Source organism: Mytilus edulis, chromosome 6 (assembly GCF_963676685.1).
Source record: "Mytilus edulis chromosome 6, xbMytEdul2.2, whole genome shotgun sequence".
Classification (NCBI taxonomy): domain Eukaryota; kingdom Metazoa; phylum Mollusca; class Bivalvia; order Mytilida; family Mytilidae; genus Mytilus; species Mytilus edulis.
The window spans coordinates 22,417,986-22,428,432 of NC_092349.1; the positions used below are offsets into that span (position 1 = coordinate 22,417,986).

At 32.6% G+C, this 10,447-nt stretch overlaps 2 pseudogenes; one reads left to right on the top strand and one right to left on the bottom strand.

The window, feature by feature from the left end:
* Positions 1-3,441, top strand: part of LOC139526276 (uncharacterized) — a 14,118-nt pseudogene extending 10,677 nt beyond the window's left edge.
* A 3,575-nt stretch (positions 3,442-7,016) lies between these two features.
* On the bottom strand, positions 7,017-8,327 carry LOC139526277 (ATP-dependent DNA helicase RecQ-like; annotated as a pseudogene).
* Positions 8,328-10,447: the final 2,120 nt, after the last annotated feature.

The following is a 10,447-nucleotide window of genomic DNA, read 5'->3' on the forward strand; positions in this document are numbered from 1 at the left end:
AATGTACCAAGAAACCTAACAACATGGCACAAGCAAATAGTTGTACTTCAAATGATTAATTTGGATTTATGTTTTTTATAATAAAAAAACAACACAAAAACAACTTCTGTTTAACATTTTCTTGAAACTGTTGACAAGTTTGTTGGTACAGATAGGTTCTTATTTTCGTTACTTTATTTTATTTAATTGGTTATTAATTTCTGTTTTTTTTATTGTTAGCTAGACTAGATAGTATTTAATGTTTTTTTTTTAGTTTCACCCTATCAACCAAAGACTCTAATATAACAAGAAAGTTCTCATGTTGGAATTAAATTACTTGACAATTCAAGTTTATATTGAAAATGCCAATACACATATACTATAGTACCCGGTATGGCAATTATTTTTTGAGGATATAGTCTTTAGCTGTGATTTATATAGATGGCTCAATTTCCTAACACATGCAATTCAATACTGACTACTATGTACATACTTATGTAGCACAAGTTCTTATATTTTTAATGGTTAAGCAATTTTGAAATTTGTAGTTTTGTTTCAATAATTAGTGGTGCACATTAGGGGGGGGACTAGGGGCCGGGCCCCTTTCATTGGAAAAATTTGGTTGATTATATAGGGAATCACTGGAGCATGACTGGAGTGCCCTCCCGCCCCTTATGAAAAGTTTTAGACTGCCACTGGTACATATACATGTAGGGGACAGTAAAGTACACCCTCCCCCTCTTTTTTCTGAATTTTTGTTTTGAAAATCTTTTTAAAAAATGTTTTGATACAGAATATGCCCTGATACTAAAAATTGTATATCTATCATTTTCACGATTAACATTTGATTTATGAGAAGTTGAAAATGAACCATTTTATTAAATTGCAATTTATTTTGTCTTCTTTCAGTTCATTTACCAGATTTTCTACAAGAGTACTTATGCGGGAGATAAAGGAACCCTATTTCATCTTAGAAATTTTTTAAGTAGGATTGATGTTCGTGGTTCAGGAGAGGTTGTTCAGAAATACAGGTACCTTTATATACATGATATACATGCGAGGCAAAGTTGTTCCTATCATAATTTCAGATTGGAATATAGAATTTGGAACATTTGTATGAATAGTGTATTCCTCCTGCCTAGTTTTATCGTTAATTCAATACATGCAAGTTATAAGAGGAATGAAATTTGGATAGTTGATACATAAAGGGATGTGGATGCCTTCATAATTATGTAGTTAATTATATGGTTTATGTTCCATTAACTTTGCCTTATTTTTCATGATTTAAAAAAATGTCACAGTACTTAGTCTTGTTGGGATATAAAAGTACAAGGACCTTTTACAGCTGACTATTCAGTGTGGGCTTTGCTCTTTGTTGAAGGCTGTAAAACTTGTTAATATCTTATTCATTTGGTCTCTTGAGAGTTGTCTCATAGGTATTCATACAACATTGTCTTTTTTATATTTATATATAAACAGACTTGTTATTTCCTTTTCAGATCTCATTATTGATTTGTGGAGGACAGCTTGGATTCCTACATTGTGGCTGCATGTATGCATTTACTGGATTTGTCTGAAATCAATGCAGAGCCTGTAAGGAAATAGCCATTGTTTGACATTTTACCAGAAGATGAAAAGTACAGATATATTTCCAAAGTATAAGAAGACATCTTGGAGAAATACATAAAGATAACAAACGGTAATCACCCTGAAAGTGGTTGTATAGTAGATAGCCTGAAAAAAATATGAAACCAAAAGAAGACAATTTTTTATAATTTATAATTATAGAATTTAAAATATAAAAATCAGTGGCAGTTTCATAAATAATCATAAGAGGGGGGTCCATTCTTACTTTAGTGATCCCTTTACTATATTTAAAACAAAATGTTTTCCCACAAAAAAGGGGTGCTGTTAATTAGCCTCAGAATTTATTAAATCAAACTTTTCTTGCATCTTACATTTACAATGGGTCAATTTCTTTGAAATTAGTTAAATACCAAAAAATATTTTACATGCGAACATGTATAGTTCAATAACTTTTTGTTGCACATGAATCACAATGACCTACATTTCACAGTTCAATTACTTGGTAATATGTTCATTTGGTCATGATATAAATGCTGACAGACATTTGACTCGTTATTTACATGTACTTGTACAATGTATGTATATTTAATGAATGGCTATTATCTATTTTGACTTTATTGAACCATAAAACTAATTTTTGACTCTTCACATTGAAAAATCCGCGAAGCGGATTATGTAAAATGTGAAGAGTCAAAAATTAGTTTTATGGTTCAATAAAATAAAAATAAATTATTGCCATTCATTATAAATAAATTTATATCAAAAATTAGGCTTAAAGAACTTTTTATATTATTTATATTAACAATAACAACGTACACACATGTTGGCGTATGAATACACAACGTCAGAGTGGGCGTGTCGTCATCAAAATTGACAACATTGAAAATAAAACTAATAATTTTAACCAATCAGAAAACAGTAAATACACCAAAGTTATTTATTATTAAATGTTCTTAATATGTCATACAATATTTCAGATTTGCCAGCTCTCTCAGCAAGAACATTCGCTTAGATACACAAATCAGGCAAATCGAAGCAATGCATCACAATCAGTTACAGAAATATGTTCGTGAAGTTTGTTACAAACAATATAAAACAAAAGGGGGCATAAAGAAACACTTAAAAATTCAACATCAATGGGACTTTGATAATGAACAAGAAACTCCTTCTAAGAATGACCATATAGCACTGTACCGGGCTTCTTTCGTGAAGTGTTCATTGTTGTTAAGGGACACAAACGATGCCTACAAGATGGGAGATGGAGATAGAATTCTTTTAAATGCTAAATTCCAGATGTTATTGTCTCGCATTGGAAATCATACAAAATACCAACTGTAGCTATTTAGATTCATGGCCTATTGTTATTCTTTATTAACTCCTCGAATGGCGTATGCATATATTTGGAATTGTACTGCCAATATGCATGGCAATATTGGACATAATTTATCTAATGACAACTTGGTAGAAATGCTGGTCCAGGCAGTGAAGAAGAAAATATATGCTCAATTCGCTAATGCTACTTACAAGAGTGCAAGAAATGCAGCTTTGACATTGCAAATTCAAGAAGAGATTTTTACAAATATGCAAAAAGAAGTGAATAAGAATATGACAGGAAGAAGAAGAACAGAACCATCCAAACTAAATGACATTATTGCTATGATGTCAGAACTTCAATCTGCACGTGTTTTTGACTTTATTCCTGGTAGAGAAGATACAAAATTTCCGGCATTCTCAGACATCTTCTCTAGATTGAAAGTGCCGGAGCTACATAAGTGGATTACGGACAACAAGGAACGTCTTTCATATGAGACAATTTAGATGACGACTTTGATGCCTTTTGAACATTTAATGGAATAAAATATGACAGACGTCCCTTGTTGTCCGTAATCCACTTATAATTTAATATGACATCCTATTTAGTACAATATGTTGACTATGCAATTAAAAGAAACTTCACATTTTTAAAGTAGATTAAAATGTACCTTTTTACAGTCAATGACTAGTAATCCAATGCTACACAATTGCCGTTGCTTAACCGATGAAAAAAACATAGGCCCCCATACCTAATATTATATCTATTAAAAAAAAAAACCTGAAATAGTTGGTCCTTGGTCAGGGTTATGGCCCATCCTGTAAACTGATACATTCATAATATAGGTCAACAAATGTGTCCACATGTAGAATGAATCCCTGTCCTTCTGGAGCACATAGGTTCATCAATGGGTTCGTTTAAACATTTTTAGGTCTTTCCACTTTTCTGTGGAAAGACCTATTGTTTTTCTTCTGATTATTTTTTTTTTCTTCCGCCTAATTTTGTTCTTGCGATAAACATTTGTTTCGCAATATGTCGCTTAGATATTTGGTATATGATATCGAACAGTTTATGCGCTTTTGAAATTTACCCTGCGTAAACGAATACTTTTCTTTGTAGGAGTTATCTCCCCAAACACTGTTTTCCTTGTTAGCGCATCTCCTTCGCAACCGTAAAAGATCGTAAAAGATTATGACAAATTTATTTTACAAAATTGCTCGTTATATCCTTCGCATGATTTGTCCTATTTTGACCGAAGCGATATGACCGCTCCATATGAGAGTTATTTCCCCTTATGCATCTGATATAAGTGATATGAATTTCTATCTTATAAATCATAAGTGATAGAGACCTAGGATCTTTTGATTTGAGGTCCTTGGTCCCAAAAAATGAAAATTAGGTCAAGGTCAAAGGTCAAGGTCATATTCTGATATTTGAATTTGGCTTATTTTCACTTATATCCAAAGACTGTATCAGATATCAACAAATTATTTTTACTAAATTGTTAGTTGCGACATGTCGTAAGATGTAAATTTTGATTGCAAGCGTACGTTGAATGTAAAAGGGAGTTTTCTCCCCTCTTGTATTTAAAATACGCTATTGGTGATATAACTTATTAACTAAATATAATAAAGACCTATGGTCTTTTGATTTGAGGTCCTTGGTTTATGACCTTGAAATTGATCTCAAGGTCATAGCTTAATTTGACGTTCTAGATTTTGACCTTTGCTTTTATTCTATATGTATACATGATAAAGATATACAACTTTTAGAAAAAGGTATCAAACCATTTAACCTTGTAAAAAACAACCGGAAGTGACCTTTTGTAAACCGGAAATAGCTATGTTTTGTACTTTATTAATATAAAAGTATATAGAACCAGATATTTTTGGAATCAGTGTCAAGTAAATATTCAAATATAATCGGAAGTAACATTTTTCAAACCTGAAGTAACAAATTATCTCCCTTATTTAAAAAAAATGTATGGAAACAATATATTTTTGGAATCAGCTTACTAGGAGCTATCATTTGACGATTGAAATGACATTTTAAACTTAGTTTTACAACTTTTCATATCAAAATACATTGTTTTGATGGAAAGACCTTCAATTGTTCTCTGAACAATTGGTTTTTAATTTTTTTTTTTTTTCTTCCGCCTAATTTTGTTCTTGCGATAAACATTTGTTTCGCAATATGTCGCTTTGATATTTGGTATATGATATCGAACAGTTTATGCGCTTTTGAAATTTACCCTGCGTAACCAAATACTTTTCTTTGTAGGAGTTATCTCCCCAAACACTGTTTTCCTTGTGCTCACAACTCCTTCGCAACCGTAAAAGATAACGACAAATTTATTTTACAAAATTGCTCGTTATATCCTTTGCATGATTTGTCCTATTTTGACCGAAGCAATATGACCGCTCCATATGAGAGTTATTTCCCCTTATGCATCTGATATAAGTGATATGCATTTCTATCTTATAAACCATAAGTGATAGAGACCTAGGATCTATTGATTTGAGGTCCTTGGTCCAAAAAAATGAAAATTAGGTCAAGGTCAAAGGTCAAGGTCATATTCTAATATTTGAATTTGGCTTATTTTCACTTATATCCAAAGACCGTATAAGATATCAACAAATTATTTTTACTAAATTGTTAGTTGCGACATGTCGTAACATATAATTTTTTATTGCAAAGGCACGTTGAATGTAAAAGGGAGTTTTCTCCCCTCTTGTATTTAAAAATACGTGTTTGGTGATATAAGTCATTAACCAAATATAATTAAGACCTATGGTCTTTTGATTTGAGGTCCTTAGTTCATGACCTTGAAATTGATCTCAAGGTCATAGCTTAATTTGACGTTCTAGATTTTGACCTTTGCTTTTATGTTATATGTATACATGATAAAGCTATGAAACTTTTGGAAAAAGGTATCAAACCATTTAACCTTGAAAGAAACAACCGGAAGTAACCTTTTGTAAACCGGAAGTAGCTATTTTTTGTAGTAACAAATTATCTCCCTTATTTAAAAAAAATATATGGAAACCAAATATTTTTGGAATCAACGTACTAGAAGCTATCATTTGACGATTGAAATGACATTTTAAATTTAGTTTCACAACATTCATATCAAAATACATTGTTTTGATGGAAAGACCTTCAATTGTTCTCTGAACAATTGGTTTTTAATTGTTGTTATTTTCATTCCTGGAACTGAAATATTTGTCACTGCACTCCAGCACAATCATGTGAAGTTTTGTAGTTCCTTTGCCAGGTATTTTTATTGTTTCTTTGTTGATGGATTTTTTTATGTATTTATTCCAACAACATTTATTCACTTTGGATCATTTATAGCTAGATATTGCATAGACAACTGCTAGTTGACATACATGTAGTATGTTTGGTATATCTTGTTTGTGTGAGGCTGTCTCATTGACTTATAAAAAGAAGGAGATGTGGTGATTCTTCCTAATGAGACAACTAATCAGTAGAGTTCAAATTAAATGACTTCTGTATATTATACAATTGGTGAGTTTTGACAATGTAGAAATAAACATACCAAATAGTTTACTTTGTAAGTCCAAGACCTGTAACATGAGAACTAATACAAAATTTGACAGGCATGAAACAATGACAACCACTTCAGAACAGGTTTCTGACTTGAAACATGCACATTGTTGAAGACCCGACGGCATCTTCCCTAGTCAAGGTTTACGATGTACGGTGACTTGTAGATGATAATTTCTGTGTCATTTGGTCACTTGTGGAGAGTTGTCTTATCAGCAATCATACAACCTCTTCTTTTATATATATAAGGGTGTAAGTGTGTAATCAACCCCACACAGGGTGCAACTCATTAGCACAACAAAAAACTATATTATCATAGTTGACACAAGGTACTAACAGCAAAGCCAATTACAAATAATAAATAAAATTATGTTCTTCCGATTAAAGGACCAATCATAACACATACATGTATTTCCTTTAATATTCTTGGTAAAGAGCTTAATTTAAGTTCATTTTTCATATAAATAAGGCCATCAGTTGTCTCGTGTTTAGCAGTGTCATATCTGGGCCTTTTATAGCTGACTATGCGGTATGGGCTTTGCTCATTGTTGAAGTCTGTATGGTGACATATAGCTGTTATTTTCTGTGTCATTTTGGTCTCTTGTGGAGAGTTCTCTCATTGGCAATTATACCACATCTTTTTATATATACATACAATGTACAGCTTTTAAGGTGCTTTTATTATTTTATTCAAATATCAATTGGAGTCCTCCTCTGTGTCTTCCAGTAAATTATACATATCAATGTCACCAAGAACATCACATATTATATTACAGATGTCAACAGCTGTTTGAAATGACCAAATTGGAAACTTGCCCATTACGTCATCACAAGTAAAAGTTGTATTACAATTTGCCACTATGTTTGTCACAACTTCATCTGTTAGTCCATGCACTACATTTGAATCTACAGTGAATCCAGAGCAAGCTGATGTTAATGTGTATTTATATGACATAAGTTTTTGATTTATCAGTTGTCTTTCACTATCAGAAACATATCTATGCATTACTTCCTCTGATGAATCTGATTCTGTGTCATTGATTACTGTTAAAGCAGCATGTGTGCGTGGACATTGTTCATCCTCACAAGAACATTGTTTTGCACATGTGTCACAGCAATTATGAGAAGGAACATTTTTTTTGGTGAGAAATCAAGTACGCACCACAAAGTAACTCATGTTTGCACTTACTATCATCTTTTACCATTCTAATCAAGTCATTTTCAACCTTCTTCAGGTGACTCTTATGATTCCTATACAGAATTAGTTCATTAGAAAATTCTCCATCCCTGCCTGCTCTTCCCATCTGCTGAACAAAAGTATCAATAAGTCGAGGCAAATTGAAATGTATAATGTTATGAACCCCAAAGAAATTAACGCCCATTCCTGCAGCATTTGTACAAATAAATATACTAATATCTCCGTCAACTGTCATATCAGTTCGGATTTTGTCCTTTACTTTTTCATTTGTTTTGCTATGAAACATTTCAAAAAGTTGGCTGTTATGACCAAATTGTTAAATGAACATTGCATAGATTTTTGAAACCTCTGCTATACTTTCACAAAATATTATGTGCCTTTCAGTTTTTTCTTTTTGACTTTTTTAGAGTGTCTATCAACCAAGTAAACACTTTTTCCAGATTGTCTTTATTGGGAATACATAATGAGGAAATCTTAATGTTTTCACGATCTGGAGAATCCAAAATAACTTCAGAATGTGCACGGAAACACAACAGTTTCGTTATTTTTCTCCTTTGGCTTGCTCCTGATGTGGCGGTCAATTAATGCAGCCATTGATGCATTTGGACATAAAGATCGCAATTCACCAATTCTTGCAAACCATTCTCTAAATGGTTCCTCTGTGTCATAACTTTTTCCCCTGAAATAAAATTAATATGATATACAGCTAGGTAATTTGTCAGAATATATTAATATTTTAATATTTTTTTTATAATACATGTATCTGATTGTAACCCTTGGCTAGCAAAGATGCTAGTGCTGTATTTTATGTTTTAGGACATACATGTACATGTATTTACAATTTAACATTTTCTGGGTTTAGAAATAAAACAATACTATATGTCTAATACTAATATAAAACAGTCCTTAAGTTAGTAGCCCGTAAATCAATTAGCAGTTGTTGCTTGTGGTACAAAATATTTTTTTTTTTATTTATTGTTGATAATTTAGGTTCATTTTATTTGTTGATGACTTTGTAACAGCTGGCTATATGCTGTTGGTTTTGCTCAATGTTGAAGACTGAGGGGAGGCATTGATGCCTATAAAATTAGTTGTACATGTACCACATCTCCTTATTTTAACATGGTTCACATGTGATATTGCATGTAGCTTTCCTTTCTCACCCCTTTTCTTATCACATTATATATATGAAACAAAAATAATGCCTCATTTGAACATTTATAGTTTTAAAACAACCTACCATTGTACTACCGTGTGAGCCTCGTCAACCACAATCAATGCCATATGTTTCTGGTATACGTCGGATTTCAATATTTCTCTCCATTTGGTGTCTCCGACAAGAACCTAAGGACTTCCAAAAACGAAATCATATTTTCCTTGTTCAATTGCTTCATTTTCGGATACGTTTTTGCCTATATATGTAGCTTTAAATGTTAACTTTTGTAACTTCTCAGACTGTTCTGACAACAGCGGAGCAATCACTAAAACCGTCGATCCAGGTTTAATCACGGCAAAACTCTCGTATGTCATTGATCATTTCCCACAAACACATCATTTCCCTCCGAAATTGCTTTAATAGACCACTTTCGAGTTCATCCGTCACCGGAAAAAACTCGTCAATTATACACGCCTTTATGACGTCATTTACCAGATAGAGGGGGTCGCCTGTATCCCTGCACTATTTACGTTCATCAAGCGTCTTGGTGATCGTCACTGTGCAGGATAAACTAGAAATAATGGTTGTTCTTAAGTACTTAATGACAATTCCCTAATGACATATATCAATGCTGATTGTCAATTTTGAGAATTAAATTTGTCGTATAATTCGTACAATATAGAATTATAGTTTTCCAACCACTCGCTCAACATTGGAATGAAAGTGACGACGCCCCTAAACGCATAAATGACGTTCACTAAAAACAGAGTTTTTAACGGAAATGCATCGAACTCGAAAGTTGTCTATTGGTTTCTCCTGATAAGCCGTCAGAGAAGAAATTTGAAATTTATCACATATTTGTTTGTAAATACTGGGCGCAGCCATTTTTGTTATTAACCAAACTACATATATTACAAGTGCTCTCATTGGTCAAAAATGATGTAGTAGAAGTGGGCGTGTCATCTATTTATCGCTAGATGGCGTAGCATTGTTTTAACAAAATCCGGCTCAATCCGCCAAGGGTGGAGAGAGCGGGAGTGGATCGTAACCCTTGGCTAGCGAAGATGGTATAACTGCAGACTTGATATTATTATACAAAGCTTTTATCCAGTTAATAATTGATTCCTCAAAATTAAAGAACTCTAAAACATTTAGCCAAAAATCCCAAGAAATAGAATCAAAAGCCTTTTCGAAATCAATTAACAACAAGAGTCCAGTTATTTCGTCATCTTCTGTGTATTGCATGATATCATATAAAAGCCTTATATTTTTTCCTATGTACCTCCCACTGATAAAACCAGTCTGATCTAGATTAATAAGTTTTTCAAGGAGTCTTAAATCTGTTTGCAAATAACTGCTGACCCAATTTTATAGACAGTGTTTAAAAATGAAATAGGACGCCATTTTTTTTTTAAATGACGTGGTTTATTTCCTTTTGGAAGGCAAGTAATAATTCCTTGCTCTTGTGTTACTGACAATTCTCCCTGCTCTGAACCATAATTTAAAGATTCAACCACAAAAAAATGGAGATCTTTCCAAATTAAAAAAAAAAATTCAGTAGAAAAGCCATCAGAGCCAGGAGTTTTATTAGTAGTATAGTGCGAGCAGTATGAGCCCCAAAACCTCGGACGCGAGACGCGCGCTGCGC